Consider the following 21,441-nt stretch of genomic DNA (forward strand, 5'->3'; position numbering starts at 1 on the left):
CTGTCTGTACTTTTTATTCTTTGGTGTTATTACTGACACCTGAGAATCTTTGAAGCCAGTAACCAAGTAGCCATAGAGTTCTCAAATGACCAGTGAAAGCCAGAGTTGTGCTGAACTCACAGGCTAGACTCCTAAAGAGTACTTAAAGTTCAATAGATGATTAGAATTGATATACTGCCCAATTTCTACCAGGTCTTTGAAAAGGTTGTCAAGTATATTAGTAGAGAGGTAATGAAATTATATGCTAATTAAGGTGATATGATTGATTAAGTGAATCCACTTTAAGCACCATGGAGAAGGATGAGTTTTCTAGGTAGAATCTCCCCATTTGATATAGAAGGTTTGGAAAGAAACTCCTCTGGTTAGAATGGCCCATCAATGTGACTTACATTTTTGTTCAATTAGTAGAAGAGGCAGCCTGATGTAGTGATTGGATCAGGAGAGCTTAATCATTTTTGTGTTGTGGATTATATTGGTAGTCTGATGAGCCTTTTGGATCCTTCTCATATTTATGCTTTTGACTGTGAAAAAATAAAATATTGGGAATACAAGGGAAGTTAATTATACTGAAGTTCAAATGTCAACAAAGTAAAAATGAAAACAAGCAAAGTCACAGATCCTTAGACCTGAGTTCAAGTCCTATCTCTGCCACATCTGTGCTGTGGAGAATAGGCCAAGTATTTAACCTCCCAATGACCCAAGCAATTCTCTAAGACCATAAGTTGCAGGCGAGTCATCAAGATATTTTCTTGGAGGAAGTTTCCCCCGAGGAGTACTATACACTCATGAAATCACAGGTCAGGGATAGCTCACCTATCCACCCACCCCCATAAAAAAAAAAGAAAAGATAGTCTCTTTTTTTATTATTAACTTGGTTCTCAAGTCATATTTAAGTGAAAGGTAGTGTGAACCTCCTGAGAAATGATTATTTCAAGTCAATGGACCCTCCATTTCTCCACATCATGGTTTTATAAGGATTTATAGATCCTGGGTTTGTTGAGGAGTTACTTGATTTTGCTATGATACATTACAACTAACCTAGAGGTTCAGGAATTCCTTGATCATAGCTAGATCTGATTGCTGTTCTGTACAGGAATTCTTTATAAAATTCCAGAACATGAGTTAGAAATTGACTTAGAGAATCCAATAAACTTGCAAGCTTTGGCCGACTTCCAAGCTAAATTTATAGACTGGAAAAAATATGGCCTTTCCATTGTCCTCTTTTTTTTTCTTTTTTATCCCCTTCAGGATAGTCTTGTGTGTGTGTGTGTGTGTGTGTGTGTGTGTGTGTGTGTGCATGTGTGCGCTCACACAGATTTATCATTTTGCTGACACCAGAGTTGGAAATTAAATTTTCAGTGCGCGGGAATCAGACTAGGGTGTTGGAGCTTCAACTTTTTTCATTGGGGTTCAATGCTTCTAAGACTCCATCCTCCACCAAGGAAGGATTTCTTCTCCTCCTTCCCGGCAAGAAGAATTCAGGACACAGATGTAATGAGATATGAAGTCGTATTCCTAAGTGGGATTTGTCAGTCCAGTGGCTGGGGTGCCCATTGATGGCTGAGTTCAACCCCCTAAACGCCTCTAGTGCCTTCCAGGCTCCCACAGCACTTTTTCTTTGAGTCATGATATAAACAGCTTTAATCAGATATTTTATTTCGGCTAATTCTATGAAAGGCTAAGGGGGGGGGGCAGAAAACAAAGTCAGAAGCCTCTAATAGGTTCCAATTCTCTGTATTACAAGAAGAGACAAGAATTCTTTCTTTCTTTTTCTTTCTTTCTTTCTTCCTTTCCCCCCACCTTTTTCCCTATCTTATAATTGAAAACCTATCTTGTTCTTCCAGAATGGGTTTGCTGTTGTAAGGCCCCCAGGCCATCATGCTGAAGAGTCAACAGCCATGTAAGTACCAGGGAAGACTGGCCATCCTGGAGCACTGGGGTTACTGGCAGTCACCTGCCCTGTGCACGTCTCTGAAACCCTCTAATTGTTAGCAGATGCCTGCCGAGGCTTGCGGGGTCCTCCCAGAAGCAGATTTATGGCTTCAGAGATCATATAGCATTTTGAGAAATGCCCTGAACGTTCTTTCTAAGGTGTTTTTTTTTTTTTCCTGCCTGATTTGCTTTCTGATTTCTCTGTTCTCTCTTCTGCAGGGGGTTCTGCTTTTTTAATTCGGTGGCGATTACCGCCAAATACTTGCAGGAGCAGCTCAATGTAGGCAAGATATTGGTTGTAGACCTGGTAGGTATCCCGGGCGAGCTCTGGTTTCTGGGGTTGCTGGGGGAGACGGTGGCCTTCTTGCCCCACGTCCGTGGGCTGCATCGCCTTCTCGCTACTCGGGGAGTGCGTGGCCTCCCAGACCAATGTGGAAACTCATTAAATCCGGCCTGGGCATTCCGAAACCATAAACATGAAGCTTTCACTTTCGCAGCATTAACCGAGATTTAATGAGAAGAAGGCACAGCTCGGGGCAGCCTTTTTATGGTCCTTAAATGAATTGATACTTCCAGTGTTAAAATAACCCAACAGAACCCCAGTTTACTTTCCCCCATAGAATAGAGGCCCTAACGAGTCCGATGGGCTGGAAAGAATGCTGTTGCCATGGTTACCAAATTGGCCACTTCCCCTGCGTCGGATCCCTCCGCTTGTTGTGTAACACTGGGATCATTCAGACCAACGAGCTTGTCATTCTCTGGGCGCGGATGCCAGGGTGGGATGTCTCCCTGCAGGAAAGCAGAATGATTAAAAGGCCGCAGCAGCGTTGGGCTGGGCTGGGCCTCCGCTCTAAGAGGATGCATTCTTGCACAATGGAGTTATAATTTGCTTAACAAATGGTTTGTTTAAATGCGGGTGACATTTGGCATGTTGTCCATAGCGTGTGCATGAATAAGGGATTGGAGCTTTGCCTCCCCCAAAAGGACCAGCTCCGTGCGCGGGCAGAGGGAGAGTGGGAGGGTGATTTATGAGGCCCAGGCTGGCCAGGCCGACAGTTCAGCGGAGAGGTGTAATGGGTTGTCTGACAAAGCATAGACAGGAAATGAACCCTGGCATCCGAGCCTAACCCGGGGCATCTGCACTTAATTAATTTTTGCAGGTGATAAAAGATTTAAAGACAAAATATGTTCAAGGCTTTTTTGAAGTGCACGGCTTAATAGTCTAAATCTTGTTCATATCTGCACTCATAATTAAATCTTATTGGGAAGTCATGGCCTTACCATCTAGCACTTTGGTTCACTTAAGCAAACAGGGAAGAAACTGAAAGAGAGAAGGAGTGGAGGGGGGGGGGGGGGGGGGAGAGGAGAGGAGACAGAAACACAAGGAGAAGTTGAAAGGAAAGAAGAAAATCGGAGAGTAAGGAAAAGCAAGAGAGAGAAAGAAAGGATAGGGTCGAGAGGAAAAGGAGGAAGAGGGAAACTGAAGAAGGGAGAGAAAAAGAAAGAATAGATGAAAGGAAAAGGAAAGACAAGAAAAAAATGAAATGAAAGAGAAAATAGCAGAGGAAAGAGTGTTGGGAAAATGGATGGGAAGAGTTAGAACAAAATAAAGAAAAGAAAAAGAATAAACAAAAAGCCAAGAAAGAAAAAAGAAATAATGGAAAGAGGGAGACAGAAAAGATAAAGAAGGAAACAGAAAGAAAAGTATGTTAAAAAAAAGAGAGAGAGAGCTAACTAAAGAGAAGGGAAAACAAAAAGAAAGCTGATTAAGGAGGGAGAAATAAGCAAAGGAAGAGAAAATTAAGAGTGAGACGATTTTTAAAAAGAATAAAAAGGGAGAAACAAAAGGAAGAATGAAAAAGAATGTGGGAAGAATGAGAAGAGAAAGAAGGAAAAAGGAACAGTAAAGGAAAAGTAAAGAAAAATTAAAGAAAGAGGAGGGGAAGACATAAGAAAGTTCAAAAAGAAGGAAGCAAAACAAGAAAGATATCAATCAAGAAATATATGGGGGAAATGAGAGAAATGAAGATAAATGAGAGACGAAAGGAAGGAAAGAAGACAGAAGGAAAGAAGAGAGGGAAAGAATGAGAAGGAACAAAGAAGGGATGGAGAACTATGGACAGATAAAGAGCATTCTGTAAAGAAAATATTTTTGTTGCTTCAAGAGCCATAAATTCATCACGAAGTATATGAATTAATTGAAAAAGAAGTTAAGAAGATAGAAAATGCTTTTCAATTCTTAGATTTGAAATTATATATGTAAATTATATAAATGTACAATAAACACAAATATGCATATACACAATATACTTCACCTGTTCTATAAAATTTCACTGCAGAGCATATTCTCATCGCTGTTTCATTGATATTTTACTGACTTTCTTCTGTTCAGCAGCAGCCCAGAGCTCACCTTTAATGAAAATAAAGTTGGCAGATGCCTTGTGATCCCATAAAAAATCACCGAGCTGGGGAAGTTAGTATTTGCTTTCCCATGCACATTAAAATAATTCCAGTTTCATCTTCCCTCCCCCTTCCACTTAATAAAAACACAGTAAACTTGTAGAAGTTTTTAAAGATACACTGTAATTGCCGTGTTGCCATGGTGACTGTTTTTATTAAAAGATTAAGTTTCAACAATGTGCTAGAACGGGGAATTAGATGGAATTTCTTTCCTTCTCACAGCCTGCCTCCCGGTAGCAGAAACACATCTTTTGAGATCTGTATGCATATGCCCAGGTACAAATGGATGCATATTTATTGACATATACACACGTACATGGCATAAATAGGAGGAACGGATGGGAAAACATGAAGAAGACCAGATATTTCCAAATCCCCAGTTCTTGTTCGTTAAACTTGAACATCCTGGGGTTCCTGACTGAAGTGGGGAGTGGATTTTGCAGTCCTTCTAGATCTTTTCACATTTAAGAGGGACGTAATCAATCATTGCTCCGAGGCGCCTTTGATAGAGGAATGCATGATATCCAGATGCAGAAAACTTGAAATATAGGCTCAACTTGACAGCTACTCATTTAAACTTGCCTTAGTTTATGAGTGTGTTTTTCGTACTCGAGAAGGATATTTGTGATTTCCCTCCTCATTTTAGTTGTTGGTTAGTTAACGCAAGAAGAGACTTGGGCATGATGGAGGGGGTGAGGTGGGGAAGGCAGAAAGAGATCAGATGCTCTGTGTAAAGTGAATGTGCTAGGGAGTTCTTCTGACCTGTATTTTCTCCTCCATCCCCTCGGAGAACAGGATTTTCCCAGCAGGTATTGATTGGAGGTATCCATTGCAGAATGTCTAATACTCCCAGTTCTGTTCAAATGGGCTCTCTTTAAGACTGTTGGCCCACAGATACTCCAGTGATATCCTAAAGACTGCAGCTGCAGGGGCTATTTTGGGGGAACTCTGTTTCTTCCAGCTGCCGGGGATGAATTTTTGAAATGCCACGTGGCCTGGAGACATCCCTTTTCCTGGCTAACAGATCTATTCTCCAACTTAGCTAGAGGGGAAAAAAGTGAAACTTAACTAGCCCAAGAGAAGCCTTACCCTTTCAAACCTCAAAAGGACATAGGCTAGGGAAGAGTCTTTTCCTTGAATGGATACCTGCTCCATTCTCCCTGAGGGAACTGCTTCCATTTTCTACCTTTAGTGAGAGTTTGAGTTCTGATTTTATTCCTTTCTCAGAGGAATTCCAAAGACTTTGGTGATTCGGGCAGAATTCATTTCCATGAGTTCATTCAACTCTCTTTCCGTAGAAGACTCCAATGATCTTGAGCATCCTTGGGAATCACTAAAGTCCCTTTCTGCTCTAGATCCTATAAGATGACTAGATGGAGTTGGGTAGTGGTCGGTTATTTCTACAACTCTCTGTCTTAGTTTTGCTTTCTTTCTATAATCTGAGCGTTGTGAGATTGTCCCACCCTTGTGCCATGACCACTTTCCCTGCAATCTTCCTAAACTATGGATGATCTCTACTCTCCAGGTTATTGGGGGAGACAACATATACACACTTAAGAATATACAGAATTTTTTTTTTAAAAATGCAAGGTAGATTTTGGTGGAGAGTGGGGGAAGGCCATTGGAAGCAATCAGGAGAACCTCCCAAGTGGAAAGTGATGCTTGCTCTCTGTGTCTCTGAGGAAATGAGCAGTGAGTACATTTCTAGCTATGGGGTTCAGCCAGTCCAAAGGCACAGAGATGGGAGATAGATTATCGTGAGTAAGAAACAGAAAGAATAATACCAGCTTGGTTCAGTTGTAAGTGGAACTTGGAGTAAAAAGGAAAGAGGCAGGAGGGGGAGGGGGACATAACAAGCTACCAATGGTCTCTCAGAGACCTTAACCTCAAATTCATTATAACTAGCTTCTCTAAGCTCTTTCTAGTTGATTGATGTGTGGGATGTCTGCGTTCTATCACTTCCAAATTCAGCGAAGCTAAACTCTTCGTGGCAGTCTTGGCTTTTTGCATGAAGTGATAGGGAACTAAGCCTAAACTCTGTCTCCCTCCCCAACTCCACACATAACTTGCTTCAGGGATATGAAGCCCAAAAAATGACTCCCCATGAGTGAATGCATGTTCAACCACTATCTTTGACTTCATAACTGAGAAGCAGATTTCAGTAGAAGAACACAAATAGCCAGTGGAGTGATTATTAGAGAGTGTGGTTTGGCCAGTGGTACATCAGGGTATGAGTAGTAGAAAAGAGGGACTCTGATAGAACCTCCATCACTGAGCAATATTCTTAGCATTCTGTTATTAGATGGCATGAGCAGCCTCATGATTCCAAAACCCACGGTTGGATTTTAGCCTCTTCCATTTTGAGAAGTTTTGCCTCCTTTTTTGCCAATTGAATATGGATACACACACACACACACACACACACACACACACACACACACACACACACACACATATATATTTCATTTTCCCAAACACCTATTCTATTATATGCTTTAGACCTAGAAAAAAATGACCTGCCTTGTGGTGTCTTCTTTCTAATCTCTTATACTTTTGCATTTGGATGTAGTCTATCATTTAACATGCTTTGATGGGATGAGTCTTCTCATGAAATAACTGTTATTTATTATTTTCTTATATAGTTAGGGAAAGATGCTGACTTCTGTGAGCACTTCTCATCTAAACCCTTTTTTGATCCACATGCCACTTGTTAGTAGGTAGGGGGAACTAGATGGATACATTGCATGGTGAAAATTCCTAAAGCTGGGACTCTATACACTAAGATTTATCTCCTCCCTCCTCATATTCACAACATTATGAATTTATCTTCTTCCTCATCATTTCCCAAGGGCATAAGAGGCTCATCAGGGTTATTATTTATCCAAATCTTCATATTTCATATTTCCTAAATTAAGAAGCAGAAGGGGGTCCATATGTCATCCCACCCAACCCTCTCATTTTACAAATGAGAAAGTTGAGTTACACAGACCTTCAATGACTTGTCCAAGGACACAGAGGTAATAGGTGGCAGAAATAGGATTCAAAACCAGATTTTCTGACTTTAAATGAATCATACTTTCCAATTTATGTATGTATGTATGTGTTTACAGAAACCCATATGGATCAGATATTTTGGTATGTGTCTATGATTGATATTGATTGATATGAATTCATATATTTATATATATATATGTATATATACCAATGTCATAAATCATCATAGTCTACCATATGCTTAGTCTAAGAATAGTGTGCGATTTTATGTTTCTTCATAGAAATGCTTTCACGGCACATCTTAGTCATGACCTGCTGGATCATTGTGCTCACTTGCCAATACTTTGACATTCCTATAGGTCCTCAAGGGTGTTACCTTCTTCTCCAACCTACTGGTATTCATCATGTCTGGTTTGTGCCTTAGCACTAAGGACATTTTCTCAGCAGAACCTACATTTCTTGAGATAAAAAACTTGCAAAAAATAATGAGACTAGACAGTTCTGGAGATAAAGCCCCAGCTAACAATGCTAAATCCAAAAACTGGAGAAATTCTTGGGTCTGGGCCAACTACCCTTCAATAACCACGTCTTGACACTCACAAGTTTCTTTAATTCATTGACCACAATAAAATTCCTTCACCTTTAAAAACAATTAAATGCAACCAGAGAATCAACAAGTACCACAAATAAGAACTATAATATGTGGTTTAGGAGCCCCAAGGTGATTCTTTGCTATTAGTTTGTGCTGTAATTTCCATACGTGTTATCTCATTTCTTCTTTTATCTCATGGGAACATTGGGGATGGAGGGGATCATCACATATGCATTTTGGAGGAGTAACAAATATTGATTGAAGATCATTCCCCATAACAGCACTTGGAGCTAAAACTCAGTTGAATTCCTGATCATCCTGGGATGATAGCCAACCAGCCAGGCCCAACTTGAACATACATTACTGAGTTCCCAAGACCAATTCAGAAAGGACTCATGAACAATTTCATTTTTAAATCCTGCCTACCTGTAATATCGGGAAAGCTACATGGCTCAGTCACCACTGAGTACTAAGATGTTAGTGTCAACTATAAAATTATTCATGGTGATGAATGATGATATTATAGTGAGAAGAGTCAGTGGCAAAGTACTTGAAGTATGCCTGAAGTCACATCTCACCTAGGCAGACACTGAGGAATTATCAGGGTTGAGAGATTAGCAGAAACCCATATAGATCAGATATTTTGGTAAACTACTCTTTTTCAAAAAGGAAACATTTCTTAATAGTTTTTGTGGATGTTTATAACTAGTAAGGGAGAGGTGTCTGGAAAAAAATTAGTATACTAGCCCAGGTTACATGGAAAACTAGCAGATGATTTTTAAGTCATTCTCAACAACTTCAATGAACCACCGAGAATGAGGGAGAGGGAACATGGAACTGCAGAATGGAAAATGGTTTGATTTTCAAGAATAGGAAGACAGAAGCATCTATAAATTATGAGTTAACAAATTTGATTTTAATTCCAGTCAAACTTCTAAAATATTTTACTGAATGGTTGGTTTGCAGATAGCCGGGAAAAGAAGTCTTGATCATTGACCCATCAGGAAGCTAACATGTTTTCGTCTAGAACAAACATGCCAATTATTTCCCTTCTTGGACAGAATTGTTCCTCTGGTAGAGCAGGGGGCTATTGGAATCGTGGTTTGCCAAAGTTTCCATAAATTCTTTCATGAAGTCCAACACATTACATTATTTTTGAATTTTAGATGGAGAGATTTGGCTTAGACAATGTTACAGTTAATTGGATTTGGAACATGTTGTATGACCAGACTCAAAGAGCATCATCAAGGGGTTCTTCAGTTGAGGCATGTTCTGAGGATGATTTATAGTCTAATATTTTTTATTGTCTAATATATTATTGTCTTGTATTATGTATTAGCATTCTCTTAAATGTATTATGTATTAGTATTCTCTTAAATGAAAGCATTGACTATGTGGTTATCAAATGTCCAGATGATGCAGATTTGGGATGGAACATGAATTAGGAGTGGTATCGTGGATACAACTCTGGACGTGGGATCATAAAGACCTGAGTTCAAATCTTACATTAGACACTTACTAGCTATGTGATTTAACTTAACCTTGTTTTCCTTCAGTTTCCTCAACTATAGAATTGCCCTAATAATACTATCCAGGGTTTTTGTGAGGATCAAATGACGTAGCATTTATAAAACCCTTAGGAAGATTTCTTGCACATAGCACATGCTATATAAATGCAAATGATGCTGTTGATAATGATGAGGGTAATAGGGATGATGATGATAATGGTCCAGATCCAAAAAAAATCTGGATAGGTAGAATTTTTGACTGAATCTGAGTAGCTGCAAAGATGGAAATAAAAGCAGTCTTGCAATGACTTTTAAAAATCAACTTTATATGTACAATAGCATTGAAGCATGGCTTCACTTTGTATCAGTTCATATAAATTTTCCCATTCTTCTCTGAGCTCATCATTGTCATCATTCCATACAGCACAGGAACATTCCATTGCATTCCTTTACTACAGCTTATCAAGCTTCTTTCCAGTTCTTTGCTACTAAAGATGTGGAAAAGAAAGCCAGTCAAATATGGAAAAAAGAATCATAGAAAAACACTTCCTATGATGCCTTCTTTATGATGCCTATGTTATATTTAAGATTACCCTGTATATTGTTTTGATGGCCTCTGAACAACAGGAAAAATTCCTTTGGAATTTCTTCCCATTCCCTACAAACTCTGGGATTATCTGAATAGAAAAAAAGTTTTTTTTTTTAATTTTTTAGTTTTTGAATTAGCCATTTATCTGAAAAAAATAACTAGGGCATTAATAAATTGCAAGCTCAATAGAAGACAAGAGTGTAGACATAGTGTTGACAAAAGTGACTTTGAGAGGCAGAATTCTTTGACCCAGTTATTTCACTGATAAATACATACCCCAAGGAGGTCAAAGACAAAAAAGAAAAAAACCCATATGTGCCTAATATTTGTAACAGAACTTTTTGTAGTAGAAAAGAGCTGGAAACAAGCCATCAATAGGGGAATGACTTGATAGGTAAAAGTAATATAATGTAATATTTCTGTGCTATAAGAAATGATTAATACAGAAATTAATGGGAAGGTACACATGAACTGATGCAAAGTGAAATAAGCAGAACCAGGGAAAATGCTTTATAACCATAACAATGTATTTGGAGAAACAACAACAGAACAATTGAAATTGAATGCTGTTCTAGTTTGGGGGGGGGGGAAGAGAAGGAAGGAGGAGGAAGGTTGGGATCTTATAATTTTGGAAAATGTATGTTGGAAATTACTATTCTATGTAATTGGGAAAAGAAAATCTCTTGGAATTAAAAAAAAAAAAACACCTAAATGCTGGAAAGTTATAACAAACAGACTTGAACCTATGGGGGAAATGTGAGGAGGAACCTATTGGCAGAATATGGGTTAAGAAGACTGCATATAGCATCAGACTTTTTTGATAAATTGATTATGTTTGCTGAACTGATTTAAACCACTTTTTATTCTTCATTATAAAATGGATAATTGGAAGGGGAGTTATTAATAATGATAATAAGTAGCAGAGATGTAGAACTTTCAATGCTTTCAATTGTAGAGCAATAAATGCTTGACAAATATTATCCCATTTTATCCTAACAACAACCTCAGGAGTAGGTGCAACTATTATCACATTTTACATGTGAGGAAACTAAGGCAAACAGGTAAAATGACTTGCCCAGCATCACTCTGCTAGTGTCTATAGCCAGATTTAAACTAAGGAAAGGCTTCCTGACTCCAGGTTCAGTGTTCTATCCTTTCTACCAGCTTTATTACTTTCTTATGAAGAAGTTGGACTTCATGACTCTTTTGATCCCTTCAGGAGCCATGATTCTCAGCTTTATGATGTCCATGGCATGTGCGAGGTCACACTTCATATTATTTGATGTGCTTTTACCAATAGGAACAGTCTTTTGGAATTTCTTTCCATTTCTTACATACTCTGGGAAAGTCTGAACAGAATCAAGCTCTTATTTGCTGAATTCATTTGAATCTTTCTACATCAGTTCAGAAGTGAAGAGAGTTTTCCATAAACCTCTAGATAGTACGGTCCATGAAATGCAGGATTTATCAAGTATTATGCTGGGTAATGAGATTGAGAAGACAATGATCAAAGTTATTCTTGCTCTCAAGGAGTTTGCCTACTAGTGACAAAGATTAGCTAAAGATGCAATAACAAAGTGAATTGGTCTAATAAAAATGTTTAACTTTAACTACATTAATATCTAGAAAAATTCATGATTTTTATTTTTTTCACATGAAACAAATCATTCACTCAAAGAACTTAAAAGGACAAATGTCTCCATGGGGAAATAAGAACATATATCAGTTTGGAAAGGATATTAGGGATCATATAAGCATAGATCTAGAGCTGGAAAAGGATCTTATAAGTCAGCTAGTCCAACTCCCTAATTTTTACAAATTAAGAAACTGAAGACACAATTGATTTGCCGGAGGTCACATTACTGGTAATGGGTTTTGAGCCCAGGTCTTCTGAAACCAAAGCCAGCACCTTTCCTGCTGTACCACAACATCCCCCCCCAGTTTGACTCCATTATTTTACCTTTGAAGAAAAGGAGTTCCAGAGAGGAGCAATGACATACATGGGACCACACGAGCAGTTTTTTTGATAGAACAGAGCCTGAAATCCAGGTCATATTCCAAATAGAGCTCTTTTTCTATTGCATTTTTTTAGAGGTTTTTTTTTGTACCTCCTCTTTTAAAAATCCAGGTTAATATTTAATTAATAAAATACAATCAGATTTCAAGCTGAAACAAAACTTTTCATGCATCTGAGTCACAATACTACTATTAGGATAATGCAAAGATAGCATCAGTTTTGTGGCTTGTCCTTTCCCAAGATTTTCAGAAAAAAGCATAAAACCAAGCAAACAACCAAACCTCAAGCACATTATTTCCTGTGATGCTTAGGGGTCCTTTCCATTAAGGTCTCTAGTTTTGAAGTCTCCTCTCTTCTTCCCTCTCCGTTCTTGTGCCAGTGAGCACACACATTTCAGGGGAATCTTGCATTGTATCTCAGAGGTCTTAAAGAAGTGAGTGTGTTCTGGGCTCAGGAATTGCTCACAGAACATTTTTAAAATACTCTCTTCATATTAAATAAAATCCCCAAACAAGTATTGCAAGGTCTGATACAAAGCCCACAGAAAGGTACCTTAGAATTCTATGCCATGGGCAATGTTGGACACATGCACTCAGATCTGGTCTCTGGGGTGAATAAAGGAAGACCAAAGAGGATGGTATATAAAAGAGGAAATGACCTGCCTAGTCATTAAGGATATGGGTTTGAGATTGACTCTGCCACTAACTATGATCATAGGAACAGAGGATGATGGACTTAAAGACATGAGGGACCATAGAATATTTTAAAGGGCATCCAGTCTAACTCTCCCATTTAAGAGAAGACCAAACTGAGATCTAGGGAAGTAAAGGAGGTTACCCCAAGTGATGCAGAGAGTGAATGCCTGAGCTCCATTTTTCCTTCTCATGTGGATCTAATGTTCTTTCCAACGAATGGTGCTGAGTCATTGTATGGCTTTGGAAGAACCTGATGAATGGTGACTAAAGGTTCTATGGATCATGCCTTACTGGTGGGGTTGCTCGAAGGAACAACTGAAGTAATGTAACCAAAAGAGCTTTAAGAAATACCAGCTATCTGCTTCCATTTGCACTTTGGTAGGCAAAGCTATCCTTGATAATTAGAGACATTGGAGCCAACATCTTACATTAGGCCAGTCTGAGCATCGGTTTCCGCAGTTATAAATAGCCATAGGTATATCTCCCATCACTATTGCTAAGGTCTGTCCGGAAGATCAAATGAAATTATTATGTGCACTGAATAGATGAGTTTTCTCTCCACGCTTTGGTGCATAGACTGGAAGCTCCTTGAGGACAGGGAATGTTTCATTTCAATATTTGTAGTTCTGATGCTTGGTATAGAGCCTAGCATTCATAGCCACTTAATAAATCTTATGGATTGATTCTATTTATTCTGATTTATGATTCATGTTCTCCTGGAGATTCCTCTTGCTCTAGTGTAGACTATAACCATACCATGACATATATTTGAATCTTTAAAGCGAGCACGCCATTTTCTTCGACTTCTCTGTTTCACCAGAGTGAGAACCCCCACCAGATGACTGAAGCAGCTGCACATCCATTGCCCAGATAGGTACTTAGTTCCTTTAACCTTCCACTCCTACCCCAAACTGGCCATTATTTCTTAGGTGCTTAAAGGGAAGCCTCAACCTCCTCACTCATTTTTTTTTCAACCACTTCCAGTATTCCAGTACAGAAGTTTACCAAAATGCTGTTGATTTTCCTTCACCTCTACAACCTGGATCCCTCCTTTTTCACTCCTAAATTCCCATACGCATGGAATTTTGTCCTCTAAAATGAAACAATAGTGGTGGAGGGAGAAGCTTTTGAAAACTCTGAATCATCCACAGATGCCCAAAGTACCCAAATATTTCCCTTTTATTATTTGACTAATGGAAGAGGGTTAAAAAGAAAAAACCCCACAACTTTTTCTTCTTCTTTTCTTTTTTTTTTTTTTTTTTTCTGGTGGGAGGCGGAGGCAAGGAGATAGGTCAGGACTTTTAAGGCAATCATCTAATGTTGGATTCATGCAGATTGCTTGAGCTTTCTCCCTGATGTGTGTGAATCCCCCATGCTCTCTGCCTGCTCTGGGCCAACTGATTTAATAGCTAATGAGCTCATACTTCTGGGTCTTCAACCCTTGCCGTCACAATTTTACGAACATGAAGTATGAAGTCCTTTCTGCATCTGGCATCTCTTTTGAAGTGAATCTAACTGCTGAGGGACTGCTCACTGAACTGAACACTTCAAGAAGGCCAATTTACTCAGCTGGTTGCAGAGCCTTTGACCTCGGCGGTGGAACTTGGCAAATCAGTGAATACACTTAGGCTCAGTGTTCTGTCAAGAATTGTGGAAAATGCTCTCCAATCCATAGCTCCTTCTGCAGAATGTGAGCTTGCAGCTTAAACATTCGTCTTTCTTTGGAGGCCAATGAGGCTGGTTAATTAAGCCAGAGGGGTTATGAACTGTTGGCAGTTAATAAGTCATAAACTCCCCCCATAAAACAGGATGCTAGATTCCATCACTGGGGCAAGGACTACAAAGGGCCGGTGTATAAATATCTAATTGTACAAAAGGACTGGGATTTCTCAATGACTGCTCATCTGGAGTCTCTAGGGCATGCTTGCTGTGGTTTCCTGATTTTTAGAAGCCAGTTTAAAAAATGAGTGCATTAAAGAGTAATTTGCCCCAAAGTCCAGGAAGTCGAGGGGGTGGCAGTGGAAGCAGAAAGAAAGAGAGAGATGCAGCCAGGGAAGGAAGAAAGAGAAAGAGAGGGAGCATGGGCTGGGGGCTCCGGGGGGAGGCAGGCATCGGACACCGTCTCCACACTGAGCAGGATAAGACTGCATTTGTCATCTGTTTGCTCCCTCTAGGATGTTCACCATGGGAACGGTACCCAGCAGGCCTTTTATGCTGACCCCAGCATCCTGTACATTTCCCTCCATCGCTATGATGAAGGCAACTTCTTCCCCGGCAGCGGAGCCCCAAATGAGGTTAGGTTTATTTTCTTCAGAGTCCCGTTTTTATTTGTATCTTGCCCATAATTGCATGGCGTGATTACCCCTAATTTTCTAGTCCTTTGCCGGGGCTCTAAATTACATGAGATTACTGAGTTCTCCCAGGAGACCATGGCCCAACCAGGAACAAGTGTATAACCCAGAACACAACTTGTCAAGCGGGACCCTGCCGGTTTGATGTGCTGTTTAAAGTTTGTTTCAAAAGCTTGCCTGTCCTTCTTTGCTTCTCTCTGGTTTTCCTTCCTTGTGCTCTCTCTCTGTGACCTAGTATGGAATTCTTCCTTTTCCTAGGTTGGAAGTGGCCTTGGAGAGGGATATAATGTGAATATTGCCTGGACAGGTGGGCTGGACCCCCCCATGGGAGATGTGGAGTACCTTGCAGCATTCAGGTGGGTACTCCATTTACCCAGAGAGAAACTGATTGAAGTGGAAAGTAAACTGAGGCAAGCTCTGTCCAGGCAGAAAAAGAAACAAACAAGTCCAAGAAAGACCCAAGTTCTTGCTGAGACTGAGCAGACTTAAAATGACTCCTTTTAATATTTTAATAAAATATAAGAGTGGATAACTGGGGAATTTGGGGAAGATGATCCAAAGAACATAAAAGAGAAACACATGCAATTAACATTTCATTTTTAGGTTCTTCCACAACCCCAGAGCACTGTGGGACAGGGGAACTGACCAAGAGCCCAGATGATACCGCTGTGTATAGAATTACTCATGTCTCTTGGGCCTCCTTTCCTGCCTCCCTTTCATCCTTAAAAATAGTCAAGCCATTCTCTCCCATTCTTTTTTCTCCACTTCCAATATGTGTACTCTCAGCAAGAAGAATGGTTATACATTCCCTATGACTCTTTTAGGTGTGATGGGGGTGGGGTGTAAGATTGCACCCATGATCTATATATTGAAAACTGGCTTAGAAATTCCCTCCAATGCAGAGTGGCACCCTGGTCAGAGAGAGAAACCAAGACTTGGCCTCTCCCTGCTTTATTGTTCTGCCTTACATTAATTTTAATCACTGCAATAAATGGCACTTTGCAAAGCACTTGGCATATGTAACTTCTTGGTGGCACTGATGAGCAAAGCCAGCTGAGCCATCCATCACCCTAGAGTCTGAGGCACTGCCAGGCATGCCTGAGGAGCTCATTCCCCTCCAGGGGCACGCCTTTCTCTTTCAACCTGTGGTACGTTGCCTTTGAGGGCAAAAGAAAAAAAAATAGACACCCACCTTATATTCCTCACACATCTCTGTAGATGCACTGACTTAACAAACATGCTCCTTGAGATTATTCTGGACAATTAAGGGGAAAAAAAACAAAAATAAATAATTACACTTTTTATAGTAAATGGGTGCCATTGAACCCTTTGGACCTCAGGTAAAACTCAGCATAACAACTCTCAGCATATTTGGAGTCAGAGATACCTGGGTTCAATTTCTGATCTACCTGTGTGACCCTGGAAAGCCTCATCATCTCTCAGCATACCAGGGAACTCTACGAATTTAAGTTATAATGCTGCCAAAAATCTCTCTCCTGGTGAAATTTCAGGCATGAAAACCTCTTAAAAAGAAACAGTCTTTATAATTTAACAGAGAAATAAGGAATTAACAATGTCCTTCTGGGTAATCAAGGACTTCTATATTAGACTAGATAAAATGAGGGAAGGGGAACCCCAAGAAAAGCACATAAACCACCTTTTTATAGGCCAGGTCCTTTTTCTGTTTTCTAAATGGCACCTATTTATCTCTCTCATTCATTTGCTCATACTTAACTTTAAATACTTGAGGCATGCTATGGTGGCATATTTGTTCTTTTAGGGGGAATCTTTCAAAGTGATGGCTTTGGCTTCCAGCTAATAAATAAGGTCCTCAATAGATTTGATATTTCATGTTCATGATTATAATAGTATTTAAATTACACTGAAAGCAGTAAAATAAGGGACTCTCTCTCTTGTGGTATCTCCCACAACCCCCTGTTCCATTTCTGACTACTTTATGCCAGGGAGAACTGGGTGTCCTTTATTCTTGAGTTTTAAAGGGGATCCACTGCAAGAATTCCTGCCAAGTGGAAGCCTTCTCCTGTCAAGGGGATAAGTGGATTGAGGCCACAGTTCAAAGAAGTAACAGATGCCAGTGGCAACTCTCACTTCAACCCCACCCACTTTCTGGATTTGCTCTTTGAGCCCAGGTCTCTATAATATACAGTGTTAAATCTGCCCTATAGAATAAATAGGTCACAAGGTATATAAAAGAACTACTATTTGCTGGAAGACTCATGGGTGGTCCAAGAACATATTTTTTTATTAATTCACATCACACCTAAATGCAGAAATAAGCTAGAAAGCCATATGGGTTTCCATTTTATTTTTGCTCTTTGCCCATATTTCAAAATGTTCAGTTGAATCATTAATTACTGAAAGGGACTACAAGATTTCAGGGCTTAAATCCGACCTCCTGTGAGTACTTCATTTTTCTACTTCCAAAATCAATCTGGCATCTTGAGGGTTTTCTTTTTTTTCCTTATATGACTTTAAAAGTTCCCACCATCTTGTTAAATATTTTTTTAAAAGTCTCATGAAATAGCCACACAACTTCACAATCATACTGAGATTCTTGGTCTTACAATAGGGAACTGTCACAGTCTGTTGTCCTACTCAACAGACCTCATCTGCATTTCATTTTATGACTCAGCTTCCAGGGACCATAGCTACTCCTTCTCATAAGGCTGGAATATAGAAGAGCTGGGAGTTTCCATGATGTTTTCAAATGTGATCCTTTCACAAAAATAAATAATGGATTAACTCTTTTTAGTTAATCAAAATACATTTATTAAACATGTATTATAGAACAGAAACTGTACCAAGCACTGAGATCAGGAACTTTTACTAAAGAAATCATTCCTTCCCTCAGTGGGCTTTTATTACACATTAGCAGAAACATCATAGATATAAATAAACATATGAAAATAAATACATTATCATATTTTGGGGAGGAGAATACTAACTCTACGGATTATTAGGAAAGGGCTTTGTATAGAAAATGAGCTGAACCTTGAAGGAAATGAGGGATTCTAAGAGGCAGAAGTGTTAGGCCAGTACATTTCATGCAAAAGAATAGCTGAACAAATTGTGGCATACAAAAGTAATTGAATATTATTTTTAAATGATGAATGTGAAGAATTCAGAGAAACATAGGAAAACTTTGACTAACTGGTGGTGAGAGAAGTCAAGAGAAAAATTTACACAATGACTATGGATACTGAAGATCCAGACAGATTTCTTAGCATTAAAATACTTGACACTGGACAGAATAGTCCTAACCCATAGATCCAGCAAATAAACAGAGGAGCAAGATTATAACCAGTGACGGGGGGAAAGAAGGAAAAAATATGAGCAAACAGCAGAAAAAGAAAAAAAAAAGAAATTATAGTTGACAGCTTCTATTCAAGTTATGAACAAAGAGCAAATGGAACCAAGAAGGATCTAGGAACACCAAGCAAAAATGCAGAAATTCCAGTGAATTGGACACAAGCTTTGGAAAAACTCAAAACATAATTGAAAAAACAATTAATAGAGGCTGAGGACACTTGGGAAAAGAACTTAAAACGCAAAATAAGTTATCTGGAAACAGAGACACATGAACTAAAACAAGAAAATAGTGTCTTTAAAGCAAGAATTGACCATCTTGAAAATGAGGCAAAGTAGGTGAAAGATGACTTACAAAGAAAATCAGGCCAGAAAGAGAACAAAAAATCCAGGAATTAAATTCAGTCTTTTAAAATTAGAATCCAACAACTAGAAGCAAATGACTTCACAAGGCAGCAAGAGTTTGTAAAACAAAATCAAAAGAATGAAAAAATTGAGGAAGCTGTGAAACACCTCATTGATAAAATTACAGATATGGAAAATAGATCCAGGAGAGACAATTTAAGAATTATTGGACTACTGCGAGATCATGACAAAAGTAAAAGCCTGGACATTATTCTACAGGAAATTATCCAAGAAAACTGCCCTGACATTCTTGAACAAGAGGGAAAAGTGGAGATTGAAAGAATCCACAGATCACCTCCTGCATTTAATTCCCAACTGACAACCGTCAGGAATATTATAGCCAAATTCAAGAACTATCAGAGCAATGAAAAGATACTACAAGCTGCAAAAAAGAAGCCATTCAGATATTATGGAACCACAGTTAGGATAACACAGAAGCTGGTTACATCCACACTAAAGAACTGGAAGGTGTGGTATATGATATTCTGGAAAGCAAGAGAACTCGGTCTACAACCAAGAATCAACTACTGAGCAAAACAGACTATATTCTTGCAGGGGAATGGTCATTTAATAAAATAGAAGACCTCCAAGCATTCATAAAGAAAAGATCAGACTTAAATAGAAAATTTGATCCCCAAACATAGAACTTAACAAAAGGTAATTAAGAAAGGGAGAAAAAAAACCCCCAATAACTTTTTTTAAGGGCTCCAATAAGTTCAAATGATTTGTATTCCTATAAGACAAGATGACATTGGTAACTCTCAAAAATTGTTATTATCAGGGTAGCTGGAAAAAGTATACTTAGAGGGAACAGTGACAAACTGTATAGGATGAAATGTCAAAAAATTATGGGTAAAAAAGAAGAGAATACTAAGAGAAATGGGGAAAAAAGACAAAATAGGGTAAATTCATATTTCATAAAGAAGCACATGGGGGGAGGAATAGGAGACCAATGCAATGGAAAGGTAAAAGAGTTTGGAGACAGGTAATGCTTAATTGTTATCTGCATTGAAATTGACTCAAAGAGGGAAGAACAATCAGATGCATTGGGGCAGAGAATTGTATCGTGCCCTATGGAGAAGTAGAAGGGTAATAAACAGGATGGTGGGGAGGGAATCAATACAAGGGAAGTAGAGGGTGGGAGTAGTTTAAAAGGCACTTTAGAAAGAGGGGAATAAATAACGGGAGGTGCTGGGAAGGGAAGGGAGGAGAAAGGGGGGAAACTGACTAAAAGTGAAAAGTTGGAGGGGAGGGTAAGAGGGATAAGAGAAAAGGCAGAACCTAATGAGGAAGTCAAAATGGAGGGAAATACACAGATAGTAATCATAACCGTGAATATGAATGGGATTAACTCACTAATAAAAAGGAAGCAGATAGAAGAATGGATTAAAAGCCAAAATTCAACCATATGTTGTCTACAAGAAACACATTTGAGGCAGGTAAATATATACAGGGTAAAGGTAAGAGGGTAGAGCAGAATGTACTTGGCTTTAACTGAGACAAAGAAGGCAGAAGTAGCAATAATTATCTCATACAAAGCTAAAGCAAAAATAAATTTCATTTGAAAAGATAAGGAAGGTAATTACATCTTGATGAAAGGCAGCATAAATAATGAAGAAATATCAATACTCAACATATATGCACCAAATGGTATAGCAGTCAGATTTCTAAATGAGAAACTAAAAGAACTTAAGGAGGACATAGATAGTAAAACCATACTAGTGGGGGACCTCAAACTTCCTCTATAAGAACTAGATAAATCAAACCCAAAAATAAATAAGAAAGAAGTAAATGAAGTAAATTAAATGTTATAAAAACTAGAGCTAATAGATATTTGGAGAAAAATAAATAGGGATAAAAAGGAATATACCTTATTTTCAGCAGCACATAGCAAATATACAAAGGCCGACCATGTACTAAGCCATAAAAACATTGCAAGCAAATGTAGGAAAGCAGAAATAATAATTTTTTTCAGATAATAATAATCAATAAGGGTTTATGGAAAGGCAGATTTAAAACTAATTGGAAACTAAATCTAATTCTTTAAAACTGGTTGGTCAAAGAACAAATCAAATTACTGATTTCATTGAAGAGAATGACAATGAGGAAACAACTCATAAAAATCTATGGGATGCAGCCAAAGCAGTACTCAGGGGAAAATTTATATCCCTGAGTGCATATATCAACATATTAGAGAGGGAAAAGGTCAATGAATTTGGCATGCAAATTAAAAACTAGAAAGAGAACAATAAATGCCTTAGCTAAGCAAGATGATGTAAAGTACTGGATCAAATTTTTAATACTACCTTTTAATGATGCATTATGGGGCATTTTAGGAGAACTATCTCCTTGAGGATCTAAATAGTTCCTGTATGGTAAACGTACTCCACCTTAGAAAATTTACTCCATCACCTTTGTGGTACTGGTGATGTGCAGATTATGTTGTGTCTTGTAGAACTTCTGACTGGTCCCCATTTCAGGGAGGGCAGGAGTATCAAAGGAAATAGAGATGAAAAAAGAAAAATAATGGCAATAAAGTGCCTTTAGAAATGTTGCCCAGAGACCACCAAG

Source organism: Gracilinanus agilis, chromosome 5, assembly GCF_016433145.1.
Source record: "Gracilinanus agilis isolate LMUSP501 chromosome 5, AgileGrace, whole genome shotgun sequence".
Classification (NCBI taxonomy): Eukaryota; Metazoa; Chordata; class Mammalia; order Didelphimorphia; family Didelphidae; genus Gracilinanus; species Gracilinanus agilis.